Source organism: Taudactylus pleione, unplaced genomic scaffold (assembly GCF_031769625.1).
Source record: "Taudactylus pleione unplaced genomic scaffold, aTauple2 ptg000519l, whole genome shotgun sequence".
NCBI lineage: Eukaryota > Metazoa > Chordata > Amphibia > Anura > Myobatrachidae > Taudactylus > Taudactylus pleione.
The window spans coordinates 4,617,090-4,630,000 of record NW_028284921.1 but is presented as its reverse complement, the minus strand read 5'-3'; positions in this window follow the sequence as shown (position 1 = coordinate 4,630,000).

Here is a 12,911-nt window from a genome sequence, read left to right as displayed (position 1 = left end):
CCGCCAACAAAGGTGGCAACACCACCACCCCCACCGACTGGCATCTCCGTGCCGTGTAAGTAAAGTACAACACATTGTTTTATACAGCACTGTATTGCTCTCCTTTTTTTCCCTTGTCAGTCTCTCTCTCTCTTTCTCTCTCTCTGTCTTTCTCTTTTCCTCTCCCGCTCCCTCTCTCTTTTTCTCCCTCTGTCTGTGTTTGTTTTTTGTTGTTAAAGAGGCTCTGTTCAAGATTTATGGTGCGTACACACTAGACGATAAAGAGGACAACTCAGGGAGCATATCGTGTAGTGTGTACGCACCATTACACAGTTTATGTGTTTCCAAATGGTTTTGATGGAAACTGTTCTTTGTCCACAGTCATTCCACCGCCAACAATGGTGGCAACACCACCACCACCACCCCCACCGTCTCGCGTCTCCATGCTGCGTAAGTAAAGTACACCACATTGTTTTGTACAGCACTGTATCGCTCTCCTTTTTTACCCTTGTCAGTCTCTCTCTCTCTGTCTTTCTCTCTTCCTCTCCCCCTCCCTCTCTCTTTTTCTCCCACTGTCTGTGTTTATTTTTTGTTGTTATAGAGGCTCTGTTCAAGATTTATGGTGCGTACACACTAGGCGATAAATTGGACGACTCAGGGAGCATATCGTGTAGTGTGTACGCACCATTACAGTTTATGTGTTTCCAAATGGTTTTGATGGAAACTGTTCTTTGTCCACAGTCATTCCACCGCCAACAATGGTGGCAACACCACCACCACCACCGCCACCGACTCGCGTCTTCCTGCCGCGTAAGTAAAGTACACTACATTGTTTTGTACAGCACTGTATCGCTCTCCTTTTTTACCCTTGTCAGTCTCTCTCTCTCTCTCTGTCTTTCTCTCTTCCTCTCCCCCTCCCTCTCTCTTTTTCTCCCACTGTCTGTGTTTGTTTTTTGTTGTTTTAGAGGCTCTGTTCAAGATTTATGGTGCGTACACACTAGGTGATAAAGTGGATGACTCAGGGAGCATATCGTGTAGTGTGTACGCACCATTACACAGTTTATGTGTTTCCAAATGGTTTTAATGGAAACTGTTCTTTGTCCACAGTCATTCCACCACCAACAGTGGTGGCAACACCACCTCCACCACCACCCCCACCGACTCGTGTCTCCATGCCACGTAAGTAAAGTACACCACATTGTTTTGTACAGCACTGTATCGCTCTCCTTTTTTACCCTTGCCAGTCTCTCTCTCTCTCTTTCTCTCTCTCTCTCTCTCTCTGTCTTTCTCTCTTCCTCTCCCCCTCCCTCTCTTTTTTTCTCCCTCTGTCTGTGTTTGTTTTTTGTTGTTATAGAGGCTCTGTTCAAGATTTATGGTGCGTACACACTAGGCGATAAAGTGGACGACTCAGCGAGCATATCGTGAAGTGTGTATGCACCATTACACAGTTTATGTGTTTCCAAATGGTTTTGATGGAAACTGTTCTTTGTCCACAGTCATTCCACCGCCAACAAAGGTGGCAACACCACCACCCCCACCGACTGGCATCTCCATGCCATGTAAGTAAAGTACAACACATTGTTTTATACAGCACTGTATCGCTCTCCTTTTTTTTTCCCTTGTCAGTCTCTCTCTCTCTCTCTGTCTTTCTCTCTTCCTCTCCCCCTCCCTCTCTCTTTTTCTCCCTCTGTCTGTGTTTGTTTTTTGTTGTTATAGTGGCTCTGTTCAAGATTTATGGTGCGTACACACTAGGTGATAAAGTGGACGACTCAGGGAGCATATCGTGTAGTGTGTACGCACCATTACACAGTTTCTGTGTTTCCAAATGGTTTTGATGGAAACTGTTCTTTGTCCACAATCATTCCACCACCAACAATGGTGGCAACACCACCACCACCGCCACCGACTTGCATCTCTGTGCCGTGTAAGTAAAGTGCACCACATTGTTTTATACAGCACTGTATTGCTCTCCTTTTTTACCCTTGTCAGTCTCTCTTTCTCTCTCTCTCTCTCTCTGTCTTTCTCTCTTCCTCTCCCCCTCCCTCTCTCTTTTTCTCCCTCTGTCTGTGTTTGTTTTTTGTTGTTATAGAGGCTCTGTTCAAGATTTATGGTGCGTACACTCTAGGTGATAAAGTGGATGACTCAGGGAGCATATCGTGTAGTGTGTACGCACCATTACACAGTTTATGTGTTTCCAAATGGTTTTAATGGAAACTGTTCTTTGTCCACAGTCTTTCCACCGCCGACAATGGTGGCAACACCACCGCCACCCCCACTGACTCGCGTCTCCATGCCACGTAAGTAAAGTACACCACATTGTTTTGTACAGCACTGTATCGCTCTCCTTTTTTACCCTTGCCAATCTCTCTCTCTCTCTTTCTCTCTCTCTCTCTCTGTCTTTCTCTCTTCCTCTCCCCCTCCCTCTCTTTTTTTCTCCCTCTGTCTGTGTTTGTTTTTTGTTGTTATAGAGGCTCTGTTCAAGATTTATGGTGCGTACACACTAGGCGATAAAGTGGACGACTCAGGGAGCATATCGTGTAGTGTGTACGCACCATTACACAGTTTATGTGTTTCCAAATGGTTTTGATGGAAACTGTTCTTTGTCCACAGTCATTCCACCGCCAACAAAGGTGGCAACACCACCACCCCCACCGACTGGCATCTCCGTGCCGTGTAAGTAAAGTACAACACATTGTTTTATACAGCACTGTATTGCTCTCCTTTTTTTCCCTTGTCAGTCTCTCTCTCTCTTTCTCTCTCTCTGTCTTTCTCTTTTCCTCTCCCGCTCCCTCTCTCTTTTTCTCCCTCTGTCTGTGTTTGTTTTTTGTTGTTAAAGAGGCTCTGTTCAAGATTTATGGTGCGTACACACTAGACGATAAAGAGGACAACTCAGGGAGCATATCGTGTAGTGTGTACGCACCATTACACAGTTTATGTGTTTCCAAATGGTTTTGATGGAAACTGTTCTTTGTCCACAGTCATTCCACCGCCAACAATGGTGGCAACACCACCACCACCACCCCCACCGTCTCGCGTCTCCATGCTGCGTAAGTAAAGTACACCACATTGTTTTGTACAGCACTGTATCGCTCTCCTTTTTTACCCTTGTCAGTCTCTCTCTCTCTGTCTTTCTCTCTTCCTCTCCCCCTCCCTCTCTCTTTTTCTCCCACTGTCTGTGTTTATTTTTTGTTGTTATAGAGGCTCTGTTCAAGATTTATGGTGCGTACACACTAGGCGATAAATTGGACGACTCAGGGAGCATATCGTGTAGTGTGTACGCACCATTACAGTTTATGTGTTTCCAAATGGTTTTGATGGAAACTGTTCTTTGTCCACAGTCATTCCACCGCCAACAATGGTGGCAACACCACCACCACCACCGCCACCGACTCGCGTCTTCCTGCCGCGTAAGTAAAGTACACTACATTGTTTTGTACAGCACTGTATCGCTCTCCTTTTTTACCCTTGTCAATCTCTCTCTCTCTCTCTGTCTTTCTCTCTTCCTCTCCCCCTCCCTCTCTCTTTTTCTCCCACTGTCTGTGTTTGTTTTTTGTTGTTTTAGAGGCTCTGTTCAAGATTTATGGTGCGTACACACTAGGTGATAAAGTGGATGACTCAGGGAGCATATCGTGTAGTGTGTACGCACCATTACACAGTTTATGTGTTTCCAAATGGTTTTAATGGAAACTGTTCTTTGTCCACAGTCATTCCACCACCAACAGTGGTGGCAACACCACCTCCACCACCACCCCCACCGACTCGTGTCTCCATGCCACGTAAGTAAAGTACACCACATTGTTTTGTACAGCACTGTATCGCTCTCCTTTTTTACCCTTGCCAGTCTCTCTCTCTCTCTTTCTCTCTCTCTCTCTCTCTCTGTCTTTCTCTCTTCCTCTCCCCCTCCCTCTCTTTTTTTCTCCCTCTGTCTGTGTTTGTTTTTTGTTGTTATAGAGGCTCTGTTCAAGATTTATGGTGCGTACACACTAGGCGATAAAGTGGACGACTCAGCGAGCATATCGTGAAGTGTGTATGCACCATTACACAGTTTATGTGTTTCCAAATGGTTTTGATGGAAACTGTTCTTTGTCCACAGTCATTCCACCGCCAACAAAGGTGGCAACACCACCACCCCCACCGACTGGCATCTCTATGCCGTGTAAGTAAAGTACAACACATTGTTTTATACAGCACTGTATCGCTCTCCTTTTTTTCCCTTGTCAGTCTCTCTCTCTCTCTCTGTCTTTCTCTCTTCCTCTCCCCCTCCCTCTCTCTTTTTCTCCCTCTGTCTGTGTTTGTTTTTTGTTGTTATAGTGGCTCTGTTCAAGATTTATGGTGCGTACACACTAGGTGATAAAGTGGACGACTCAGGGAGCATATCGTGTAGTGTGTACGCACCATTACACAGTTTCTGTGTTTCCAAATGGTTTTGATGGAAACTGTTCTTTGTCCACAATCATTCCACCACCAACAATGGTGGCAACACCACCACCACCGCCACCGACTTGCATCTCTGTGCCGTGTAAGTAAAGTACACCACATTGTTTTATACAGCACTGTATTGCTCTCCTTTTTTACCCTTGTCAGTCTCTCTTTCTCTCTCTCTCTCTCTCTCTCTGTCTTTCTCTCTTCCTCTCCCCCTCCCTCTCTCTTTTTCTCCCTCTGTCTGTGTTTGTTTTTTGTTGTTATAGAGGCTCTGTTCAAGATTTATGGTGCGTACACTCTAGGTGATAAAGTGGATGACTCAGGGAGCATATCGTGTAGTGTGTACGCACCATTACACAGTTTATGTGTTTCCAAATGGTTTTAATGGAAACTGTTCTTTGTCCACAGTCTTTCCACCGCCGACAATGGTGGCAACACCACCACCACCCCCACTGACTCGCGTCTCCATGCCACGTAAGTAAAGTACACCACATTGTTTTGTACAGCACTGTATCGCTCTCCTTTTTTACCCTTGCCAATCTCTCTCTCTTTCTCTCTCTCTCTCTCTGTCTTTCTCTCTTCCTCTCCCCCTCCCTCTCTTTTTTTCTCCCTCTGTCTGTGTTTGTTTTTTGTTGTTATAGAGGCTCTGTTCAAGATTTATGGTGCGTACACACTAGGCGATAAAGTGGACGACTCAGGGAGCATATCGTGTAGTGTGTACGCACCATTACACAGTTTATGTGTTTCCAAATGGTTTTGATGGAAACTGTTCTTTGTCCACAGTCATTCCACCGCCAACAAAGGTGGCAACACCACCACCCCCACCGACTGGCATCTCCGTGCCGTGTAAGTAAAGTACAACACATTGTTTTATACAGCACTGTATTGCTCTCCTTTTTTTCCCTTGTCAGTCTCTCTCTCTCTTTCTCTCTCTCTGTCTTTCTCTTTTCCTCTCCCGCTCCCTCTCTCTTTTTCTCCCTCTGTCTGTGTTTGTTTTTTGTTGTTAAAGAGGCTCTGTTCAAGATTTATGGTGCGTACACACTAGACGATAAAGAGGACAACTCAGGGAGCATATCGTGTAGTGTGTACACACCATTACACAGTTTATGTGTTTCCAAATGGTTTTGATGGAAACTGTTCTTTGTCCACAGTCATTCCACCACCAACAATGGTGGCAACACCACCACCACCACCCCCACCGTCTCGCGTCTCCATGCTGCGTAAGTAAAGTACACCACATTGTTTTGTACAGCACTGTATCGCTCTCCTTTTTTACCCTTGTCAGTCTCTCTCTCTCTGTCTTTCTCTCTTCCTCTCCCCCTCCCTCTCTCTTTTTCTCCCACTGTCTGTGTTTATTTTTTGTTGTTATAGAGGCTCTGTTCAAGATTTATGGTGCGTACACACTAGGCGATAAATTGGACGACTCAGGGAGCATATCGTGTAGTGTGTACGCACCATTACAGTTTATGTGTTTCCAAATGGTTTTGATGGAAACTGTTCTTTGTCCACAGTCATTCCACCGCCAACAATGGTGGCAACACCACCACCACCACCGCCACCGACTCGCGTCTTCCTGCCGCGTAAGTAAAGTACACTACATTGTTTTGTACAGCACTGTATCGCTCTCCTTTTTTACCCTTGTCAGTCTCTCTCTCTCTCTCTGTCTTTCTTTCTTCCTCTCCCCCTCCCTCTCTCTTTTTCTCCCTCTGTCTGTATTTGTTTTTTGTTGTTATAGTGGCTCTGTTCAAGATTTATGGTGCGTACACACTAGGTGATAAAGTGGACGACTCAGGGAGCATATCGTGTAGTGTGTACGCACCATTACACAGTTTCTGTGTTTCCAAATGGTTTTGATGGAAACTGTTCTTTGTCCACAATCATTCCACCACCAACAATGGTGGCAACACCACCACCACCGCCACTGACTTGCATCTCTGTGCCGTGTAAGTAAAGTACACCACATTGTTTTATACAGCACTGTATTGCTCTCCTTTTTTACCCTTGTCAGTCTCTCTTTCTCTCTCTCTCTCTCTCTCTCTCTCTCTCTCTCTGTCTTTCTCTCTTCCTCTCCCCCTCCCTCTCTCTTTTTCTCCCTCTGTCTGTGTTTGTTTTTTGTTGTTATAGAGGCTCTGTTCAAGATTTATGGTGCGTACACTCTAGGTGATAAAGTGGATGACTCAGGGAGCATATCGTGTAGTGTGTACGCACCATTACACAGTTTATGTGTTTCCAAATGGTTTTAATGGAAACTGTTCTTTGTCCACAGTCTTTCCACCGCCGACAATGGTGGCAACACCACCACCACCACCCCCACCGTCTCGCGTCTCCATGCTGCGTAAGTAAAGTACACCACATTGTTTTGTACAGCACTGTATCGCTCTCCTTTTTTACCCTTGTCAGTCTCTCTCTCTCTGTCTTTCTCTCTTCCTCTCCCCCTCCCTCTCTCTTTTTCTCCCACTGTCTGTGTTTATTTTTTGTTGTTATAGAGGCTCTGTTCAAGATTTATGGTGCGTACACACTAGGCGATAAATTGGACGACTCAGGGAGCATATCGTGTAGTGTGTACGCACCATTACAGTTTATGTGTTTCCAAATGGTTTTGATGGAAACTGTTCTTTGTCCACAGTCATTCCACCGCCAACAATGGTGGCAACACCACCACCACCGCCACCGACTCGCGTCTTCCTGCCGCGTAAGTAAAGTACACTACATTGTTTTGTACAGCACTGTATCGCTCTCCTTTTTTACCCTTGTCAGTCTCTCTCTCTCTCTCTGTCTTTCTCTCTTCCTCTCCCCCTCCCTCTCTCTTTTTCTCCCACTGTCTGTGTTTGTTTTTTGTTGTTTTAGAGGCTCTGTTCAAGATTTATGGTGCGTACACACTAGGTGATAAAGTGGATGACTCAGGGAGCATATCGTGTAGTGTGTACGCACCATTACACAGTTTCTGTGTTTCCAAATGGTTTTGATGGAAACTGTTCTTTGTCCACAATCATTCCACCACCAACAATGGTGGCAACACCACCACCACCGCCACCGACTTGCATCTCTGTGCCGTGTAAGTAAAGTACACCACATTGTTTTATACAGCACTGTATTGCTCTCCTTTTTTACCCTTGTCAGTCTCTCTTTCTCTCTCTCTCTCTCTCTCTGTCTTTCTCTCTTCCTCTCCCCCTCCCTCTCTCTTTTTCTCCCTCTGTCTGTGTTTGTTTTTTGTTGTTATAGAGGCTCTGTTCAAGATTTATGGTGCGTACACTCTAGGTGATAAAGTGGATGACTCAGGGAGCATATCGTGTAGTGTGTACGCACCATTACACAGTTTATGTGTTTCCAAATGGTTTTAATGGAAACTGTTCTTTGTCCACAGTCTTTCCACCGCCGACAATGGTGGCAACACCACCACCACCCCCACTGACTCGCGTCTCCATGCCACGTAAGTAAAGTACACCACATTGTTTTGTACAGCACTGTATCGCTCTCCTTTTTTACCCTTGCCAATCTCTCTCTCTTTCTCTCTCTCTCTCTCTGTCTTTCTCTCTTCCTCTCCCCCTCCCTCTCTTTTTTTCTCCCTCTGTCTGTGTTTGTTTTTTGTTGTTATAGAGGCTCTGTTCAAGATTTATGGTGCGTACACACTAGGCGATAAAGTGGACGACTCAGGGAGCATATCGTGTAGTGTGTACGCACCATTACACAGTTTATGTGTTTCCAAATGGTTTTGATGGAAACTGTTCTTTGTCCACAGTCATTCCACCGCCAACAAAGGTGGCAACACCACCACCCCCACCGACTGGCATCTCCGTGCCGTGTAAGTAAAGTACAACACATTGTTTTATACAGCACTGTATTGCTCTCCTTTTTTTCCCTTGTCAGTCTCTCTCTCTCTTTCTCTCTCTCTGTCTTTCTCTTTTCCTCTCCCGCTCCCTCTCTCTTTTTCTCCCTCTGTCTGTGTTTGTTTTTTGTTGTTAAAGAGGCTCTGTTCAAGATTTATGGTGCGTACACACTAGACGATAAAGAGGACAACTCAGGGAGCATATCGTGTAGTGTGTACGCACCATTACACAGTTTATGTGTTTCCAAATGGTTTTGATGGAAACTGTTCTTTGTCCACAGTCATTCCACCGCCAACAATGGTGGCAACACCACCACCACCACCCCCACCGTCTCGCGTCTCCATGCTGCGTAAGTAAAGTACACCACATTGTTTTGTACAGCACTGTATCGCTCTCCTTTTTTACCCTTGTCAGTCTCTCTCTCTCTGTCTTTCTCTCTTCCTCTCCCCCTCCCTCTCTCTTTTTCTCCCACTGTCTGTGTTTATTTTTTGTTGTTATAGAGGCTCTGTTCAAGATTTATGGTGCGTACACACTAGGCGATAAATTGGACGACTCAGGGAGCATATCGTGTAGTGTGTACGCACCATTACAGTTTATGTGTTTCCAAATGGTTTTGATGGAAACTGTTCTTTGTCCACAGTCATTCCACCGCCAACAATGGTGGCAACACCACCACCACCACCGCCACTGACTCGCGTCTTCCTGCCGCGTAAGTAAAGTACACTACATTGTTTTGTACAGCACTGTATCGCTCTCCTTTTTTACCCTTGTCAGTCTCTCTCTCTCTCTGTCTTTCTTTCTTCCTCTCCCCCTCCCTCTCTCTTTTTCTCCCTCTGTCTGTGTTTGTTTTTTGTTGTTATAGTGGCTCTGTTCAAGATTTATGGTGCGTACACACTAGGTGATAAAGTGGACGACTCAGGGAGCATATCGTGTAGTGTGTACGCACCATTACACAATTACTGTGTTTCCAAATGGTTTTGATGGAAACTGTTCTTTGTCCACAATCATTCCACCACCAACAATGGTGGCAACACCACCACCACCGCCACTGACTTGCATCTCTGTGCCGTGTAAGTAAAGTACACCACATTGTTTTATACAGCACTGTATTGCTCTCCTTTTTTACCCTTGTCAGTCTCTCTTTCTCTCTCTCTCTCTCTCTCTCTCTCTCTGTCTTTCTCTCTTCCTCTCCCCCTCCCTCTCTATTTTTCTCCCTCTGTCTGTGTTTGTTTTTTGTTGTTATAGAGGCTCTGTTCAAGATTTATGGTGCGTACACTCTAGGTGATAAAGTGGATGACTCAGGGAGCATATCGTGTAGTGTGTACGCACCATTACACAGTTTATGTGTTTCCAAATGGTTTTAATGGAAACTGTTCTTTGTCCACAGTCTTTCCACCGCCGACAATGGTGGCAACACCACCACCACCACCCCCACCGTCTCGCGTCTCCATGCTGCGTAAGTAAAGTACACCACATTGTTTTGTACAGCACTGTATCGCTCTCCTTATTTACCCTTGTCAGTCTCTCTCTCTCTGTCTTTCTCTCTTCCTCTCCCCCTCCCTCTCTCTTTTTCTCCCACTGTCTGTGTTTATTTTTTGTTGTTATAGAGGCTCTGTTCAAGATTTATGGTGCGTACACACTAGGCGATAAATTGGATGACTCAGGGAGCATATCGTGTAGTGTGTACGCACCATTACAGTTTATGTGTTTCCAAATGGTTTTGATGGAAACTGTTCTTTGTCCACAGTCATTCCACCGCCAACAATGGTGGCAACACCACCACCACCACCGCCACCGACTCGCGTCTTCCTGCCGCGTAAGTAAAGTACACTACATTGTTTTGTACAGCACTGTATCGCTCTCCTTTTTTACCCTTGTCAGTCTCTCTCTCTCTCTCTGTCTTTCTCTCTTCCTCTCCCCCTCCCTCTCTCTTTTTCTCCCACTGTCTGTGTTTGTTTTTTGTTGTTTTAGAGGCTCTGTTCAAGATTTATGGTGCGTACACACTAGGTGATAAAGTGGATGACTCAGGGAGCATATCGTGTAGTGTGTACGCACCATTACACAGTTTATGTGTTTCCAAATGGTTTTAATGGAAACTGTTCTTTGTCCACAGTCATTCCACCACCAACAGTGGTGGCAACACCACCTCCACCACCACCCCCACCGACTCGTGTCTCCATGCCACGTAAGTAAAGTACACCACATTGTTTTGTACAGCACTGTATCGCTCTCCTTTTTTACCCTTGCCAGTCTCTCTCTCTCTCTTTCTCTCTCTCTCTCTCTCTCTCTCTGTCTTTCTCTCTTCCTCTCCCCCTCCCTCTCTTTTTTTCTCCCTCTGTCTGTGTTTGTTTTTTGTTGTTATAGAGGCTCTGTTCAAGATTTATGGTGCGTACACACTAGGCGATAAAGTGGACGACTCAGCGAGCATATCGTGAAGTGTGTATGCACCATTACACAGTTTATGTGTTTCCAAATGGTTTTGATGGAAACTGTTCTTTGTCCACAGTCATTCCACCGCCAACAAAGGTGGCAACACCACCACCCCCACCGACTGGCATCTCCATGCCGTGTAAGTAAAGTACAACACATTGTTTTATACAGCACTGTATCGCTCTCCTTTTTTTTCCCTTGTCAGTCTCTCTCTCTCTCTCTGTCTTTCTCTCTTCCTCTCCCCCTCCCTCTCTCTTTTTCTCCCTCTGTCTGTGTTTGTTTTTTGTTGTTATAGTGGCTCTGTTCAAGATTTATGGTGCGTACACACTAGGTGATAAAGTGGACGACTCAGGGAGCATATCGTGTAGTGTGTACGCACCATTACACAGTTTCTGTGTTTCCAAATGGTTTTGATGGAAACTGTTCTTTGTCCACAATCATTCCACCACCAACAATGGTGGCAACACCACCACCACCGCCACCGACTTGCATCTCTGTGCCGTGTAAGTAAAGTACACCACATTGTTTTATACAGCACTGTATTGCTCTCCTTTTTTACCCTTGTCAGTCTCTCTTTCTCTCTCTCTCTCTCTCTGTCTTTCTCTCTTCCTCTCCCCCTCCCTCTCTCTTTTTCTCCCTCTGTCTGTGTTTGTTTTTTGTTGTTATAGAGGCTCTGTTCAAGATTTATGGTGCGTACACTCTAGGTGATAAAGTGGATGACTCAGGGAGCATATCGTGTAGTGTGTACACACCATTACACAGTTTATGTGTTTCCAAATGGTTTTAATGGAAACTGTTCTTTGTCCACAGTCTTTCCACCGCCGACAATGGTGGCAACACCACCACCACCCCCACTGACTCGCGTCTCCATGCCACGTAAGTAAAGTACACCACATTGTTTTGTACAGCACTGTATCGCTCTCCTTTTTTACCCTTGCCAATCTCTCTCTCTTTCTCTCTCTCTCTCTCTGTCTTTCTCTCTTCCTCTCCCCCTCCCTCTCTTTTTTTCTCCCTCTGTCTGTGTTTGTTTTTTGTTGTTATAGAGGCTCTGTTCAAGATTTATGGTGCGTACACACTAGGCGATAAAGTGGACGACTCAGGGAGCATATCGTGTAGTGTGTACGCACCATTACACAGTTTATGTGTTTCCAAATGGTTTTGATGGAAACTGTTCTTTGTCCACAGTCATTCCACCGCCAACAAAGGTGGCAACACCACCACCCCCACCGACTGGCATCTCCGTGCCGTGTAAGTAAAGTACAACACATTGTTTTATACAGCACTGTATTGCTCTCCTTTTTTTCCCTTGTCAGTCTCTCTCTCTCTTTCTCTCTCTCTGTCTTTCTCTTTTCCTCTCCCGCTCCCTCTCTCTTTTTCTCCCTCTGTCTGTGTTTGTTTTTTGTTGTTAAAGAGGCTCTGTTCAAGATTTATGGTGCGTACACACTAGACGATAAAGAGGACAACTCAGGGAGCATATCGTGTAGTGTGTACGCACCATTACACAGTTTATGTGTTTCCAAATGGTTTTGATGGAAACTGTTCTTTGTCCACAGTCATTCCACCGCCAACAATGGTGGCAACACCACCACCACCACCCCCACCGTCTCGCATCTCCATGCTGCGTAAGTAAAGTACACCACATTGTTTTGTACAGCACTGTATCGCTCTCCTTTTTTACCCTTGTCAGTCTCTCTCTCTCTGTCTTTCTCTCTTCCTCTCCCCCTCCCTCTCTCTTTTTCTCCCACTGTCTGTGTTTATTTTTTGTTGTTATAGAGGCTCTGTTCAAGATTTATGGTGCGTACACACTAGGCGATAAATTGGACGACTCAGGGAGCATATCGTGTAGTGTGTACGCACCATTACAGTTTATGTGTTTCCAAATGGTTTTGATGGAAACTGTTCTTTGTCCACAGTCATTCCACCGCCAACAATGGTGGCAACACCACCACCACCACCGCCACCGACTCGCGTCTTCCTGCCGCGTAAGTAAAGTACACTACATTGTTTTGTACAGCACTGTATCGCTCTCCTTTTTTACCCTTGTCAGTCTCTCTCTCTCTCTCTGTCTTTCTTTCTTCCTATCCCCCTCCCTCTCTCTTTTTCTCCCTCTGTCTGTGTTTGTTTTTTGTTGTTATAGTGGCTCTGTTCAAGATTTATGGTGCGTACACACTAGGTGATAAAGTGGACGACTCAGGGAGCATATCGTGTAGTGTGTACGCACCATTACACAGTTTCTGTGTTTCCAAATGGTTT